The 18575-nt window shown below is 35.0% G+C and overlaps 1 protein-coding gene across 26 annotated transcripts in view; it reads right to left on the reverse strand.

The window, feature by feature from the left end:
* Positions 1 to 18575, reverse strand: part of TENM3 (teneurin transmembrane protein 3) — a 1293899-nt gene that overhangs the window by 990149 nt on the left and 285175 nt on the right. For 25 of the 26 annotated variants that reach the window (XM_088163548.1, XM_088163550.1, XM_088163547.1 and 22 more), the window contains exon 4: positions 16615 to 16678. The exons of the other annotated variant lie outside the window; for it this stretch is intronic. The gene's annotated coding sequence lies outside the window, so the exon portion shown is untranslated. The remainder of the gene's footprint in view (positions 1 to 16614; positions 16679 to 18575) is intronic. 26 annotated transcript variants of the gene reach the window in all.

Below are 18575 nucleotides of genomic sequence, written 5' to 3' on the forward strand. Positions count from 1 at the left end.
TCACTACTGGCAGAGGGAACAAAATTATAACAAAAAATATTAAACTAGTGGGGACCCTGGATTTGCTGAATTTGGTTCCTACAAAAGGAATGGTCTTTAAGAGTTACAGACTCTATTTCTTGTTAATATACTTGTTAACAAACTTCATGCTTATTGAAGTCCAGCTAAATGGGACAGCATATTCCAGTATAATCGTGATAATAAGGGAAGATGAGAACCTGGAAGGCAGACAGCAGTTGTTACTTGATAAATGGGTGAGAAGAAACAAACTGCATTCCAGTGTTTACAGAGTGCTTACCCTGTTCTAGCTCAGTGCACTCTATTAAAGATTTCACAGAGGTTGGACATGGACTGATATATGCCTAATCTTCTGCTTGCCTGTCTTTTCATAGGATTTTAATGGACAATCATAGGAATTTAACTGATTCAGATTGCAGCATCTCTTTTCCTCTTCTCACTGTCTTTCCTCACTATCCAATTAATTCTTTTTCTCTATAATAGCTTCAACAAACACCAATAATACTTTGCTTTTACACAACCTGCTCTTCTTAATGGGCTGAAATTCCATTTGAACTCAATGGAAGTTTTGTCTGAGCAAGAACTGTAAGATTCTCTCCCTGATTTATAAAGAAGAATTGGCCAGATAATCTAGATGTTATTTTGAAAAAAAATAAAAATAGATTATACAAAGCTACTCACAATTAATGGTACTTAATAGGCTACTACTGTCACTAAGAATATATGTAATCTTTGAGCTGGTGTCAGCAGGAGCATTCGATTTCTCAATTTTAATGATTAACTTCAATAGGGAAAATTTTGCATGTTTTCCTGGCTATGTCTATTTTGCAGAGTCCTCACAAGTTAACAAGACCACTACTGAAGAGTGATCTCCACAGGTTTAGTCTTCAAAGCCCAGTAAAATTTAATTTAATCACAGCTTCAAAATATCATACACTAAAACTAATTTAATTACACTTAGCAATGGCCACTGGTCTCATTAAAATGCTAATGAGGCTTATAATTATTAAATTCCTTAATGATTGTTAATAGAAATAAATGACAAAATAAAGCTTAAGCAGAAAGTCAGAATGCCCTCGGGTAATTTTTCTTAGTGACAGTTTTGGAGGATGTAGTTTTTTTGCAGCATTCAGAAAAAGACAGAATAAAGTTTGAGGTAATAGGATATAAAAGAAAAGAATGCAGTTATAGAATGCACGTTTAGCCAATCCACTGTCTCCACTTTAAATATTTAAATATAGCTGATATAAACTTTCCTTTTCTGGAATATGTTAGAGTATTCGTTATAATGTCATGTGCCAAATACAGAAAAAATACATGTATAGCTAAAACTCACAAACAAATCCTATTCACAATAAATTCTGACCTTATTTGTCATAATATTGCTATCTATATGAAAAGAATCATAATGGAAAATAAAAATGGGACCTGTAAATACTCAGAGACAGGGCTAAAGATTACTCTGCATTCTGTTTCAGGGATGAGAAATATTTTACTTAAATCAAAAGCAGCATTCGCACATACAATTTGCAACGTATTCAAAAGATGCTGTTCACATCTTCTAAAACAAAAACACATTTCAAAACCTCAAAAAGCACTAGTTGTCATTTGGCCAGATGTAAAGCAGCCTCCCCCATCCCCACACGTTGACAGCTATTCTTTGCTCCAGGGGTGTCAGGCAGACAGCAATGTGAGCAGCTCCAGCTCATAAACAAGCAGCAGCACGGAGCTCAGCCGCAGTAGCTCGCTGTGTGCTCGCTGCCTGAGCAGTGAGGAATTCCCTGAGCTCTTGTTATGGGAGTTTCAGAGCCAGCAGGCAGCCAGGGAACTCCTCCCGGAGGCTTATGAATAGTGACAAGGAAGGAGAACAAAGGACCAAAGCAAATGAAAACCAAGCAATGATGACTCCTTTAGAATCTTCTAAGGTGACTTCACTGATAAAAATGCCCATTGAATGGCTTTTCTAATCTTACAGTACATTTGGGGCCTCAGGAAATAATGCTAGGTTATAGTATAATTCACACATGCCCATTATTTACAACCAAAACAGAAAGTGGAAGGCACAGCCTTACCAGACAGAAGCAACTATTGTCTCTGGAATGGCTGACACTTGACTTGTATTTGCCAATCAGGCATCATTAAAAACCAAAACTCAAAACCCTTTCACAGCTTTAGAAAATGAGTCTCCCTCTTGCTCATGTCCATCTTTTATAAGATGCATGCATATATTATTATTTCTTCATTCCCATAAAGCACTGTTTCTTGCTGAAGTACTCTCAGTCATCATTCTAATCAAGAGAACATTGTCACACATCAACACCTTGACAAAGCGGAGAAAAAAGTTATAAAATCAAAGTCTCTGTACCAGTAGAAAATTGACTAAAAGTCATACACATTAATTTAGCAGTCTAAATCAGCAGCTATTAAAAAAATATATCACTATGGAGGACCAAAGGACTCAGAACTCACAATTCATAAGTGCTCTGCCCTCATTTCCAAACTGTTTTTCCTCCATCAACCCTAACACTTCCTATGTCGAAGTTCACGTGACATCAAAATGTAACACTGAATGTAATTTTCATCTCAGAGGTGTGTTAATCATTTTACATACTTCTTGTCATATGTTTTTCTGATATTACATTGTTTAAATACTGAAAAATAAATGAGCTTGGGTATGTGCCTAGTCAGGAACTACCAGAATCCATTTTGATTACGCTAGACTCCAGAGTTTAAATTATCCTATTGGAGGAAGGCATTAGTTAATGAAGACTTTTCCAGGATATCCTAGTGGAATGTGAATAATTCACTCACTAACTTTATTCATTTATAGCAGACAGAAACTGGAATTGCTGTTCTCTCCTTTAGCAATTCATGTGCAGAGAAAATTCATAAACATAGATTTATTCATTTGGCTAGAGGTTATCAGTAACTTTCAGATATTTGGACTTCAACTTCTCAAGGCAAATGCTAAGAAATCGTTTGGGGCACATCCTGAATAGTATATTTCAGTAAAATTAAACATGAATGCTTTAGCCAGTCATATTTAGGCAGCAGCCCAAATAAAAACTAAAGCTTTAACAAGTAATAATTTGTCTTGTTCACAGCAGATTGAAGGAATTAGACAAGATGCAGTGTTTTCATTAAATTTCTGAAGTTAATGTGCTATTTCATATAGTTTCTAAAACTGGAAAAAAGAAAAGAAGAAAATGTGTTTTTCCTGTCAGTTGTTAGGAAAAAAAAAAAGAAAGAGAAACATAGCGTTATTGAAATAATATGGGAGGATTGAGACTTGATAATCAGAAAATCTATGAGAAGGAAGAAGATGAATTAGAGTGAAGACAGGACTGTGGTAAAAATTTCATATGTGATACAATGGAGGAACATAAATGTTGATACCTAAGATGTCCTCAGCTGTGGAGAATCTAAGTTGATCAGACAACAAATGCAAGTGTTCATAGCAAGGAAAATTTTGTTCTTGTGGGCTAATATACCAACTGCTGCACAAAAGCAAACCAAAGCTTTCCATAGCTTAAGGAAAAAGACAGTGAAGACGAAAACGTGAAGTATTTTGAAAATTTCATTAGTTCAAATTATAGAGAAAAAATTTAGAAAGTGACGTTCATTTTAGGAGTTAAGAATATGAATATGTTATTTCACAAGTATTAAAAAAAAGCCTGAGGTGCAGACAGGGATGGCCCATCTCATAGCCAAGGGCTTCACCTACTTAGAGCCAATATAAGGTTCTTCCTGCTCCATCATTCTGGCATGTTGATTTCTAAGGAAGCTTCTCTTAGAGACACCATTTAATCCAGTGATATGTCTATCATCTATCACAATATACTTGCTTGCGATTTCCTAAAACACAATTTAAGTATAAAATCATTTCAGTTGTTGCAAAGCCTGTAAAGCTTTAAAATCTTCCTTTAAAAAGGCTTTAAATCTTCCTTCAGAGGCCTTGTACAAGAGTGCTGTCTTCTGTAGTTCAGTAGCATGGAGATCCTAGCACAGGATCCATGTGGTGAGAGGAAAAGCACACATAATGATTTAATTCTAAAAATAGACTCAGCAAAGCTGAGCAGTAATAGATTGGCAAGTAATTACATTCTGAGTAAATATATGCAGCTAAATCATATTCATTTATGTGCAGAAAGCTTGTATAGTAATTATGACTGCTCTAAAAACCTATTCAAATCATTTGTTTCAAAATCTTAGATGAGGCACATGCCTTTGCACTGACCAAGTGCAGTCCTTTGCCGGATTCAATTCCATTCTAAGAGTTCACATCTTAAGAACTGAACAAAAAAACCCAAAACTGCTGCACATTCTGTCAAGAAGCAAATGAAATTAAATTCTGTTGGAGCATTTTCAGGGGAAACTATATAAGAGATATTATATAATGATATTTTGAAATTAGGAGACTAAACATATTATATATTTGTCAGAGACCATACATATAGAAGAGTACAAGATTATTGAAGGCTATTGTTTCCGAGATTTACAGCATCACTATGAGTTTTTAAATATGAGGTTTTTGCTGCTGCATGTGACTTAAATCACAAAAATAAGATTAGATTTTAGAAAACCAAGAAGTCTTAAAAATCTGCAAGTGTTGAAACTGAAAGACACAAAATACAGTCTTGCTTATAGTAAAAGAAGTGGTACATATTTTGATTCCTACTGGAAAATAAAAAGAAAATAGTTAAGAAAAAGTAAGAAAAATAGTAAAATGGAGAAATTTAAAAAATTGTAGGATTTTTTTTCCCTCTGCCCAACAGACTTCTTATAAGGACCAGTCTTTTCCAAAAAAATTGGAAGTTATGAAAGAAAATTCAATTTACATTCTGCACTAGGAAACATTCTGTAGCAAAGATAAAGAAGTATTAAACTGAAGACTAAATTCAGAACTTTCAAAACACATAAGCCTGCATGTTTTTGAGTGCTTTTTATCCGGTAGCACACACTTTAGTTTTGAAGTCATAGATCAAAACCCTATTTTTGAAAGCACTAGACCAATACAGAGCAAAAATATCTGTCTTGAAAGCATATGACAAGGTAAGTAAAAGTGCAAAGGAAGAATAGAAATCTGAGGGAAAAAAAACCCCATTAATATACATTATGTTACATCTCAAGCCTAATTATTGTCATGTAAATATAGTGTGGATATTTATAGAAAAGTTCCCCCATGCAAAAAAGCATGGAAGTGATAGTTTGAAATGTAACAGAAAGGCTATAGAAGCTGGCATCATAACATGGTAATTATTTTTGTGCTCATACAAGAAGTGTCTGCCTGAGACTCTTCAGTTCTCACTGGCCTAGTTAGCACAGCACCAGACAGGTTCAGTCTGGGAGCAGCATGCCTGCATTGCTGCTTGAGCTTATGAGCCCTCTTTCCTTCCTGTGTACACGAATGTCTGCTCTTTCCATCGAAATTGTCACCACCTGAAAGCTGTGCCCATCCACTCACAGTTCTCCTCATCGCTTCCAGCACTCTTTCCAATTCACTTGAAACCTACTTGTACCAAATATCCACAAGATTCATTTGCTGCAATTGTAAACCCGTCTCCCAGTTTCCTTGTAACTTTTACTTACTCGAGTCTTTGTCAGAATATTCTTGACATGCTGACTCAGAATGACTTTTAGTCAGTGTCTGACTGAGAACCAGGGATGAAGGTGTCAGACACTGATAGCAGCCCTCTAACTGCAGCTGAGAAAGGAAATATATTTGTAACATGGGGTTACTGTTGAACAAGAAGAGGGGAAAAAAATAAGGCATCTTCTCAGAAACCCTGAGACGAAATTGTATCACAGGTGTAAATGGATTTTTGTATTTTCTCATCCTCTGCTAAAAAACTGGTTCAGACTTTCACATCTGTTAAAAGCAACATTTATATTCAAGAGAGTGTTATGAAGAATGCTTGGTCATTTTGTCATTTGTCTGAATATTTGTCAAAATATAGAAATATTTTGTCTGCAGTTATTTTTTCAAAGCTAAAAATAGCATGATCGCCTATGTTTAAGACACACGTTTTTCATTTCCTTATTTATTTTTTTTATGTTGAAAACCTATTTCACTGTAGAAATTCTTCCTTTATGTCCCTAGATAGATGAGGGTGCATTCTAAACTACTGTCTTCTCACATAGAGTCCAACTCTTAATTCTTTTCTCCCTGTATAACATTTTGATCCTGTTCCTTATCAAGGAAGATCTTGACATTTGTGCTATTATAAAACATTACGAGCTTGCTTCTACTTTTTGTATCATCCTCCACGAAAATATTAATCAACCCTCAAAGTTTTTGGATAGTCTGCTGGTTAACTCTTCTTCAGCACAAGATTAAAGTCCAGAGTATGCTCCCACCTTTGCTTTAGCTCAAAATTTTATCCATATTAAGTTGCTTTAACTTGCATGTTTACTAATTTTCTATAGCAGACACTTTCATTGTGTTCAGTGAGGCATAACTACAATAAATGTTTTGTTGAAGACTGGATTGACAAGATCTGTACGCTTTGTCTCATCTAGAAATTGTTTCAAATAAATGCTGTGTATACAGATGTGTGCATAATCTCATTTTATTGTAATTTACTGATGGGTCTCCAGGTCTAAACCCAGATAGAGCTGAAAACATTATTCTTTTTAATTTTAAAACTGTATTCACATGTCTCTCATTTCGGTGGTTTTATGTCAGAACATAAATCAAAACAACTTTTAAATATCACAGAATTCAGGTTTGAAAAACATGCAAGCGCAATTTCATGCATCTGTGTATATGAATATACTTATTTTATGATTCATAGTTTGAAATTCATGGATCTTTTAGGATATCCAAACTGGCAACACTTTTTAAAAGCTGCTACAATATATATGAATCCCTGCCTATAGCACAAACATACAGAAAATGATGGGGGAAGAGAAGATGGGATTTGCTCATTTAGCTTAAAACAAGTATCAACAAAAAGTATCCATAGAAAAATCACACTCAGAAATGAAGGCTTCTGTAAAACAACAGAGATCACAATGCAAAAATACCATACTAAATATGATCTAAATGTGATTATGTCTAAACTCCCAACCTTTTATGAATAGTTTTGGGGAGGTTGTTTTTTGGGAGTTTTTTTTTTTTTTTTCACTTAGCACAAGAATATATGAAAAGCTTTACTTGGATTTCAAGTTTGAAGCTATTTCCTAACACTTGTGAGCATACTAATTTTTAACAGGGCATCTTGAAGATGGCACAGTCAAACACAATAATGATATTCCAAAATTACAGAATCATAGAATCATCATGGTTGGCAGAAACCTCTAAGATCATTGAGTCCAACTGTTAACCCAGCACTGCTAATTCCCACTAAACAACATCCCTAATCAAAGTGTCTCTTTTGAATATTTTCAGGGATGGTGAAACTTACATTTGCCTGGGAAGACAACTCCAGTGCTTGACAAGTCTTTAAGTGAGTAAGTGAATAATTTCCATAATATTCAGCCTAAACTTTCCCTGGTGCAACTTGAGGCCATTTCCTCTTGTTCTATCACTTGAAGGAGAGGACGATTCCCACCTGGCTACAGTCTTCTTTCAGGTAGCTGTAGAGAGCCATAAGGTCTCCCCTGAATCTTCTTTTCTCTTTTCTGACTCCAGCTCCTTCAGCCCCTCCTCACTGGACTTGTGATCCAGGCCCTTCCCCAGCTCCATTGCCCTTCTCTGGAATCACTCCAGCACCTCAATGTCCTTCTTGTAGTGAGGGGACAGGAACTGGACACAGCCCTGAGGTGTGACCTCACCAGTGCTTAGTGCAGAGGGAGGATCCCTGCCCTGGTCCTGCTGGCCACATCACTGCTGATACAAGGATTCCATTGGCCTTCTTGGCCACCTGGGCACACACTGGCTCTTGTTCAACTGGTGTCCATCAGGACCCCCAGGTTCTATTCCACTGGGCAGCTTTCCAGCCACTCTGCCCCAACCCTGTACTCTTGATGGCCTTGTTGACACAGGGGAGCTTTTTAGTAAAAAAGTGTATCTTGAAGTAAAATATTTTTAATTTTAGATCTCCTAATGCTGCTTCTGTTTAAATACTTCACTCAATAGATGAGCAGACATCAGCTTGAATTCAGATGCTAAATTAAAATGTATTATGTAATAGCTGGAGAAAACACAACAGCACTAACCCACTTGCTGTATTATTTCATGCTTCTGTAGAGACAAAAAAACTTTTTTGTTTTCAAACTTTATTTATTTTCAAACTTTATTTTCTCCCTTTTCTAAATTTTTATGGCACAGCATAAATAAAAACAGTATTATGTTCCTCATTCATCAAAGTATTGAACATGGATTTATGTCAGCAGTTTCATTCAAGTCTATGAGTTTATGACAATGTTTAAAAAGAAATTTATATATATACACACGTGTATTTCTGTATAAGTCAGCATCTTCTGCCAATTAACTTGTGAAAATTTTGCTAAGCATTGCTCCTATTATAAACAAAGAAAAATTGTTGTGTTGCTTTTTTTCTTTCAGGAAAAGGGGGCATGGGAGGAAATCTCAACTTTGCTCTAGTATGTGTGACTCCATGAATATGATCATTTTCTTGATATCTCTGCACCAGTTTCAGAATTAACTGGGCAGAGTAAAAATGTGCTTTATCCATAGGCACCAAACAAGGACCTACAAACTCATTCTTCCAAAAGGAAACTTTAATTTCCACTTTTTAGTTCTGGTTGTAGTTGTTTGGGGAGGGGATTGTCAGTTTATTTATATACTTCTTGGAAATTTTAAATTAGATGCAATATATAAAATTTCACAGATTGAAAAACTAAATTTTCTGAAATTTGGTGTTTCTTTGCACATTTAATGGGAAGCAGGACATGAACAGCATAAGACTAATTTAGTATGAGGGATTGTTCAGTACTGTCCTTCACTGCCAGGGATAGAAGTCATCAATTCTAGCCCATTCTCCTAAAGAAATAAATTTTCTAATAGTTGGTCAAAAAATTAGATGAAAGGGAGACAATGATTTCAGTTTAAGCTCCAAAAGGCAAAGGAACAAGCAAAAGCAAAGCTCTTACAAGTAGACTTAGTGAATAGGCAGGGCAGAAAAAGGATGAAAACTAAACCACTAGAATATTCTTTTAAGTGATCCTTGAAAAACTGGAACACAGTACTAAGAGTATGGAAACTTGCACCACCAATTCTTTTACCTTATTTATAGACAATGCTTTGACAGTGGGAATCTATGAGTAGATCAATGACAGCCATGTTAGACTTTGGAGACACGTAAAACCATAATGTATTGTTTAACACCTGCCTTCTATCCTGACTGGTTCACTAACATCAGTTTTTTAAGGATCACAAACCAGATCTCAGACCACAGCTTATGAGATGTAGAGGAAATAAAGGAGTTGATAGAGAGTAGCCCAAGGATACATTCAGATACAATGTGAGAAATTACTAATGTTAATATGATGCTTTAGCTTTCCTCATGCCTGAATTAATCCTAGAGATAATTATAAGAGATTGAAATAATCGTCTCCCTCCCACGCTTTCTATTCTGTTTCAACTGAGAACTTCTTTACAGACACTTGAGTGCTCTCTAATTGGACAAAATCTAGATGACCTTAATGTGAACCTTTAATATTTTATTGGAATATAAACAGCAATATTCTAAATTACTTTTTCATAGCTGTGTATTATAATACTAGTTAACTTATCAAATCTCTATACTTATCTCTGCCCTATCTAAACCTGAGATTATTTCCACCACAACTTCAGTATGATATCTGGCATGTGTTTTTCATATAAATATAATCAAATTTTAAAACCTTTAACAAAACCAGATATACAAATAAGTTTGTTCTTAAACATATGAATTTTTTATATAAAGTAGCAAAGACTACTTTGCTTCTATTCAGTTAGCATATCTCTAAAAGTAAAACCTTTCTTAATTTGCAAAGAAAATGAATGCATTATCTGTGGGGTTTATACATTTTGCAACATATTCTAAAAAGCATTGTGAATCATCCAGATTTTCAGAAGATAAATTGATAATGAAAAGTCGACCTTGAAAATGTAGCCAATTGTTTCTCACTTTCAAAATAAGTGATCATCATTGACACCAGAGGGGATTCATGAAGATAGCATTTGACTGTGATGAATGAACAAATTAAATATATACTGGTCAAGATTATAAAAAAGCAAAGTAATAAAAACAATATTTTTTTTCAAAATACTCATTGATGAGAAAACAAAATCCCAGTATGAAATAACCCAATCAGTAGTTTAGCTTGACTCAGCATAAATCTAAGTTCTAAGATGGGCATCTTCAAGTCTAAAGACCACAAGAAATAACAATAAAAGGTGGAGGCATGGTTTTCCCCATGGCAAACATTTCCTGTTCTTTTTTTATAAATTCTCAAGCGCACAAGAAAAAGAGTTTCTCTGTCTTACTCCCCTATGATAGCTAAAATGATAACTTACTTTTACAGAATTAAGTACCCGAAGTTCTTTATATGGCCCCTAGCCTCTCCATATTTTTGTGTTAGTAAAATCCAAAGGGTCTTAATAATATCTTTTTGTCCTGCACTCAATTACAGCTGAGCATTGGGTGGAGCTCACATAACGACTTTATTAAATTCATTATCAGATATTACTCTGTTCCTAACTTCCAGCACCATTTCTATTTGTACCCCCTCCAAACTACTGTTCAATCACTCAAGTTTAATGCTAATCCTTCTCCAAGAGGTTCCACTTTCTGATCCAAAGTCTTTGTGATAGGGTCCAGCTGTATAGCCTTGTCTGAGAAAATTACTTATTTAAGCAGAAGAACTCAGTCAAAGTCCACAGTCATAGAAAATAGCCATAGATGCTAAGAAAGATAACCACTAGGTCTCTTGGGAGTTGCTGAGCATATTGATGCTTATCCTACAGGTTCATTGGTCCTGGCTAGAAAATATGTACGTCCTGCTAGCATGGTTTTTTTGCAAAACAGAAAAAAATAGAATACCATGCAATGGGGAAAAAAAAAAAAAAGCCCCAAGTCTAATTTTTAAGCATGTTACTGGAAAGAACAGAAAAAGAAAAGTAAAATAGTACTGAATACTGAAAAGAATCCATAGACTTCAGCCAAACTCTCCATGGAGCACTGGAGCACATCAATGTTGTGGCACTGCATACCTGCCAGTGACTTGACCTTTAGCACATTATCTCAAAAGCTTTTGTTCAGACTCCCAGGTTGTGGTTGCCTTTTTTTTAGGGATATGTTTTAGGGATATAAGTGTATCATGGCAATCATTCTTTCTTAAGGAATTTAAGTGAGGTGGTATTGCAAAAGAATCTCAGGTAAGGCAGCATTATGCACTCTTTTGGTTGAATGAGTATTTTTTAACAAAAATCTTGTAATGAAAATCTACACCCCAGTGACATGAAATAGTCAAGAGTTTACAGGTTACTTCGGTTCTATTGCAGATTCTATAGAAAAGGCCAAGAGTTTAGGGCTTTTTATCTGTGTGGGAAAGAGAAGTTTATTTGTTTTATAAGTATAGTATTATGATTGCTACAGTCTTGTTCTAAGAGATAAAAGAGTATTTACCCTGTGGTCCTACACTTTAGCCACTTGGAAATCAGATTAATTTCAGAGAGGCGAGTACAGTACTGTTCTGCATAAAAAGACTTTCCCTGCCCCAACAATTTTTCATGTCATAACTGAAAGATGGTGATCAACCTGAGGTAATAAGAGATTCCTTGATTTACAATTCCATCCTCTGATTTTTGGTCTTTCCTCAGCTTGAAATGTTTTTTTCTTCATTTAGAAGACTCTAAATCATTTTCCACAAGTCCCCAGTTATAGTAATATCTGTCAGGATTTTGTTGAGCAGCGAAAATTGTCTTAGCAGCACGTACTGCTTTAAGCACTAAAAACATCGACAAATCTTTTAATGGACTAGTAGAAAGTGGTGGCTTCATTGAAAAAAACCCCCACAAACACAGACTGTAGGATGTAGTGATAGCAAATAATGGTACCTTCCAAAAGGTTCCACCCTTTGGTTCTTCCCATGCAGGAACTTGATAATGAGTACATCATCACAGGTGTGTCATGAGGCTGTAAGATAGCTTCTAAGATAAGCTTCATACTCCAAATCATATTTAAAATATTTTTAAAATCTAATAGTAATGCACTAAGTTACGAAAAGGGGTGATATAGGGGAGGCACTAATGTTCCAAATGTAACTTAGAATATTGCCACTACTTCCCTTGTGCTATTTGATGTTATGCAATAATTAATTTTCTAATATAATAAATCAAGTAGACAAGCATTGACTGACATTGATAAAGTATGTATCTTTTTGGTGATAATCTGTCTAGTTATTTACTGGATAAAAATAATTTCAAAAATTACTAATTCAGTAAATATTTCAGTAAGATATTTTAAATTTGAAAAAGTCATGATAAAGTATACTTTTGAATTAACAGAACAACATATTAACTTACAGAGTACTGCTAGGTAGGTTAGTGTTCTGTGTTTGCACAAAACAGTTTTTTCTGTTGCTCAGAGAAAAGTTTCCCTGAGCAACAGAATAGCTTTCAAAATGTCTTACTAATAGCAGTTTCCTGTAACTTCAAGCACTCCTTGTCTCCAGAAGACTGCTTGTTCCAGACAAGTTCAGCAAATTTTATACAGCAAAAAAAACCAACCCACCTGTCAAAAATGTAGGCTGCAAAAAGTGTACGTTTAGTCTCAAATGTTGTATTTAATACATGAAAACTTCAAATGGGACTCCAGGGACAATTTTGAAAGAGAGAAGAAACAAAACTGTCCTTGTCAAAATGTAAGAATACAATTTCCAGTGAACTGTGATGATCAGTTTAGACCTCTCGATTGCAAACACAACCTAATCGCTCTGGTAGTACTTTGAGAAATGGGATTACTTCTTTTGGTAAAGGAATTATATATAATTACTATTTATGAAAAACAGTAAACCAACTGAATATTCAGCTGCAAGATCAGCTGAAATAAATTTAATTCCTGTTTCAACTGGCTTTCATGACTTCATCTCAGTTAGAAGGTCACTCTAGATCCGGGAAACTCTCAATGTCACACTGGATCCCAAGCATGCTTTATGAGAGCTAAGTGATAGCTTCAAGGATTGAAAGTATATTCAGTTTAGGTGAATTAAAAACAACAACAAAAAACCCACAAACAAACAAAAAAACCAAACAAGCAAAAACCTGCAGTCCAATATGTTGATATAAGATCAATTTAGGCTACTCCAAAACTAGATGAGAGACAGGATTTATGGGTTGCTTTTGGTCTTAACTGTCCAAATTTCACCTAATCTCTGAAGTAGTTACTGCAGCCCTTCCCCAGAGTTTTCTGTTGAACCGTGCTTTGATGGAGCAGTACTCTGCTCTTCATCCATAAAACATTTCATCTTCAAAACTATATCAGCACCTATCCTTGGGCTACAGTAAATCCCAAGTATATCTACAAATATATCTACATACATATGACAGTATGCAAATGATACACTTTTCATTAAAGAATAGCCGTTTCTTTTTCAACAATATCAGTTTATCTCTTTTACATTCATATATCAACTCAGAATTTTAAAAGTAAATGCTGAGGATTCCCCATGGCCACAGCTCTCCTTCCCTCTGTGGAAATCTGTTTCTAAAATAACTCACATTCGATTACACAGGTCACTTGTGATAGTGGCTTTTCTTGGTGTGCCTGAAGAAAAGTCTGCAGTATTTGAACCATGAAAAATTATGCAGTGTTTCATTTTAAAGATGTGCCAGATTAACAGAAGGTAATTGGGGTAGACTGTGAATGGTACCAGCTGCTTATTTGCAAATGCTACAGACACCATTTATTTTGCTTAGAATTTCTATTAAGCACTTTCCTAACAATTATTATAGCTTATTTTTGTTATGTCATCCCCAAGCCAACAGTCCTTATTTGTTGCTTTTTCTTGCACCAGTTAAACTCATCCCTTCTACTATTACATTTACAACTGCAACTCTTATCATAACATTTTATGTAAGCAAAGGAGAAACATGAAACATTGAGAGAAGGTTTAAGACGACTTTTTTCTTTGTGATATTCTCCCAGCTTTGAAACCTACACCATTCCAGTATTATCAAGTCTATCTAGGTTTAATATTAACAAAACTACATGACAATACAAATTAGTAAGAAGCCTATATTGAGTAGTGTTTTGGAGGGAGGACTCCACAGGCAGCTCCTCATCCTAACCAACACACACCATTGATTATATTTGCACAACTGCTTTGAAGTTACTATTTTAGTATTAGTTTGGAGGTTAGAAACTAGCACATGACCAGAATGATAATGTAAGGCATTATACTTTCCCTACAGCTATGTGCACAAAAGATGAAAACTAGGTCATTTTGAGAACTTTTTCAGGAAATGTTATAGATAGTTTTGCACACAGTGAATTTTCTTGACTCAAATTAGATGTATTAATAATAAAAGATTTGACTACATCTTGAAGATGCTACAACCTTGACTATATCTAACAATACACACCATATCAACAAAAGCTGTTGAATAGTAGCATCTTTTAGGTAAAAAGAAAAAAAGGATCACTATCAGATAACTTTCTCCCTTCTTGTTTGTATTGAAACCATTTGAAACCTGTCATCTGAGCAGACTCTCAAAACGCTAAATTATGAATCTTCCTTGATTATCTCAAAGATTTTTGTTTAATATAAATGCAGACCAGAGGAAATAAGGTGCCCTGTAATATTATATCAAATATGCAATTTGCAATGGCATTCCTTTATTAAAAATGCCAATTATAATTGCACATAAAATTTAATTGAGGTCATTACCCTCTTGACAAGTTATTTCTAAATTCTTTCATCTAATAAGATTTGTTATTTTAACATTTTCCACATCAATGCTTTTTCACATCTATATACTTCTTATCTATTTGTAAGGGTAATAGAAATTACCCATCATTTGATTGTATCATTGTGTTATTAATAAGAAAGCTATCTATTTAACTGCTTATCAGGGAGATGATATTATTCTTTACGTGTAAAATTGTAAATATGATCCTCTTACCATAATTCATTACACCATAATTATATTTATTAAAATATTAGCAAGGAAAAATAACACCAAATTACGAATTAATTCTTAGGATTGTTTTATTTTGCAGACTTGATTAAAATGCTCAGGAAATGTATAATCTCAAAAAAAAAAAAAATCTTACATTCGTCTTACTGCATTATTGCCATGTACTACACCAAGTTATATATGTCTTGCCAATTCTTTACGTGGTAAAAATTTTCTTTACGTGGGCAAACAAAGGAGGTCATATTATTCACTAAAAGATCTCAACTACTTGTTCCTATTTTATTCAGAAACAGTATATTGGTCAGGACAACTAAGATTATTACCTTGGCTGTTTCCTAAGCCTCATGGGATGCTTTGCTTCATGTAAATGCATGTAGTGGCGGGTACCTTGTCTGAAGGGCATAAGGGCTTCCTTTTCCACAATAAACTTGCCTTAGGTATGTTTGCCACTGACATGCAAGTAGTCAGATTTTCAAGACAAAATTAATTTTGTTTTCAGTCCTTCAGATGTTTAATACATTTGGGAAGGTCATTTATGCTGAAGTTTAGTATAAATCCAGCTCTAGACTGGAAAATAAAAGAATTCTACCTTCAATCAACCTGATCTAAATATATGAATTCATATTACATTACTATGCATTTAAACTCCAGGGAATTAGAAAGAGGGAGGATTTTTTTTACTGTATTTTACTAACCATAGGGATATAAAAATAGGCAACAAGGAAAAATTTGGTCTCAGTAAATAACATTCTATCTTGTACAGTTCTTGTACTGTGAGCAAGCCACACCTTAGGGCACACTCACCTGGTGGAAACCAGTGCTTTAGTGTAAAAAGAGTATGAGATCACAGTTAGAGCAGTGTTTCATGTTTCATGTTGGGTAGTTCCACTTTCAACAGGGAACAAAGTGCTGCCACTGTTACACTTTCCATGATAAAAGAGGCCATGAGACTCCCCCATTGAAAACTAGGACAGTACACTTGTTTCTTCAACACATGACAGCCTAATTTTATCCTCATGATGGGGATAACTGAGTGAACAAAGTAATGGGGTCTTAACTGGACCAAGTGGAGCATATAATTGAAATTAACATCCCTTTTGAAATTTGCACTTACCTATAATTAAGATCTTAGTATGCAAAGAGCAGCTTATGACCTAATATTCCCCATGTGTCCCTCTCCTGATTTCTATTAAAAAAAGAGAACTATTTCATCTTCTAGAACAGACCAAACAAATAAACCATTCTGTCCTGTCAGGATCCCACAAAGCAGGATGGATGTACAGTAGTTTGCTAAAGCTTGCAACTCCCCTGACTTGGACTGGATTAGCTTATTCCCTAGCTAGCTATCACCCCCAAAAACCAATGCCAATGTAAGGTATCAAAAAATCAGAAGCATTTTTATGAAGCAAGAATAAACACACTGATCTGTATAAACAAAATAATTACACCATGACTTATTTTATTTGCATAACCTTCCCTCTGGAAAAATCTAGTCTAAGGGCACTTACTAGTTCAAGGTTCTTCCTCCTCTGATCCAGTGATACCACTCTGCCTCTTTTGAGGATAGGAGTTCTAAGAAAAATAAAATAAAAGGAAAGTTGATGAGTATGTTTATTGAAAACATGCTTCAGTGCCTTCAGGTTTTAGAAAGTTAGTCAAAATGGGTAGTAAGATGCAAAACTTACCTTTGAAGGCACCAAATCTGCCAAGTGTGAGAACCAAATGTCCTAAGGATGTTTTCTTGCATCATGTGACTTGGTTTTGAATATCTTTCTGAATTTCCACACATTTCTTTTCTACTATTTAAATATGTCTAGCTTTAGTAACAATAAACACTCTTTATTTTTAAGATGGGAACCAGTCCCCTTAACATTCTGTTGACTTTCAGATACATCACAGTGAAGAAAAAACACCTCATCATTTGTCAACTGTCAGAACTTGATCAAGCATCTCCTAACTGATAATGACAGAAACTTGCATGATCTGTTAGGTATGGAACATAAAGCTTATGTTCATTTCAACTACTCTGTGAAGCCTCATAAAATTTTGAGAGAGTTACACTAAGCTAATAATATATTGCTGCATCAATTGAGCCAAAAAACATCCATAAAAGTGTTCCTTTTACATGCTCCAAAGCCTCCTGAAGGGAGAGCAGGGAGAGAGGAGAAGGGGAACTGGGTTTTTCAGCATAGCCTACAAAATGAGGTCAGAAGGGCTCCCTGCAAACACTAGTATTTGCCTTCTGAGGAGTCAATTTACTTACTGAGAATGTATGAAATTAGAATGTTTGAATGCCACAATAACTGAGTTGAAAAAAACAGATGCTTGAATAGAAGGAATTTTCCTTACTCTGTTACATGATATTATAATGGTGCCTCAATATTCTATACAATTTTACTACCACAGGGTTATGAGGAACAACTAAGTGAGAAAGGTGACATTATACCTCTGCCAAATAGAGTGCTTACCACCTATACACAGAAGGTAGTATTTTAACAGAGAATATAACAAAGCAATGAAATATATAATCTCTCTATCAAAATAAATATTTTTTCATCTAGTTGAAGGGACAATTCCTTTTTACTATAAAGTATTTTCATGCTATCAAATCTGTATTGTCTTTTACATAAATTAATTAACAGAAAATATATTCTAAACACACAAAATTTTACAAACTCAAATACAAACATTCGTTTATAAAATACTAAATATTCACTGAATTTGGGAGGCTCATTCCACAATTCTCTCAGAGAAGAAATGAAAAAGATCCAAGCTAAATAACTTGCCTCTCCAGCCCTGGTGTTCAGATCACTGAATTCGGCTTCATTCACAGACTATAAATGAACAGTGCTGATGTAGTTTTTGGTACAGTCATTGAACTCTATCCTAAAACACAGTGTTCAGAACAGAAGAGACTTATCTATGCTGGATTTTCTGTGCTGTTTGTACACTACCAAACAGCATTCCTGAGACAATTTGTGTATCTAGTCCTCATATTTTCTAAAACCCATGTAAGTTGCAAACACAATGATCCAACCTGTACTCTTCTGACTTTATTCCTTCTCCAATGAATCTGGGACGTAATTTCTGATTGTGACCTGGTGAGTTCTTGCACCCTCAGCACATAGCTGGGGCACAGTGAATTATCACTGGTGTCATGGTTTTACACCCAGCTGGAGAGGAAACACCATGTAACCACTTGCTTCCCCCCCAATGCTGGTGGAATGGGGAGGAGAACAGAAGTAAAACTTGCATTTTGAGATAAGAACAGTTTAATAATTGAAAATGCAATAATAATGGCTGACAATAATAATAATAATAATAATGATAATAAGGAAGTGAAAAAGCCTAAGTGATGCACAATACAAATTCTCACCACCCACTGACCAATACCAGAGTCTTCTTCCAGAACTCAGATTGTCACCCTTCCAGGTAATACCCCTCAGTTATATAAAGGACATGACATTCT

Source organism: Sturnus vulgaris, chromosome 4, assembly GCF_052056855.1.
Source record: "Sturnus vulgaris isolate bStuVul1 chromosome 4, bStuVul1.hap1, whole genome shotgun sequence".
NCBI lineage: Eukaryota > Metazoa > Chordata > Aves > Passeriformes > Sturnidae > Sturnus > Sturnus vulgaris.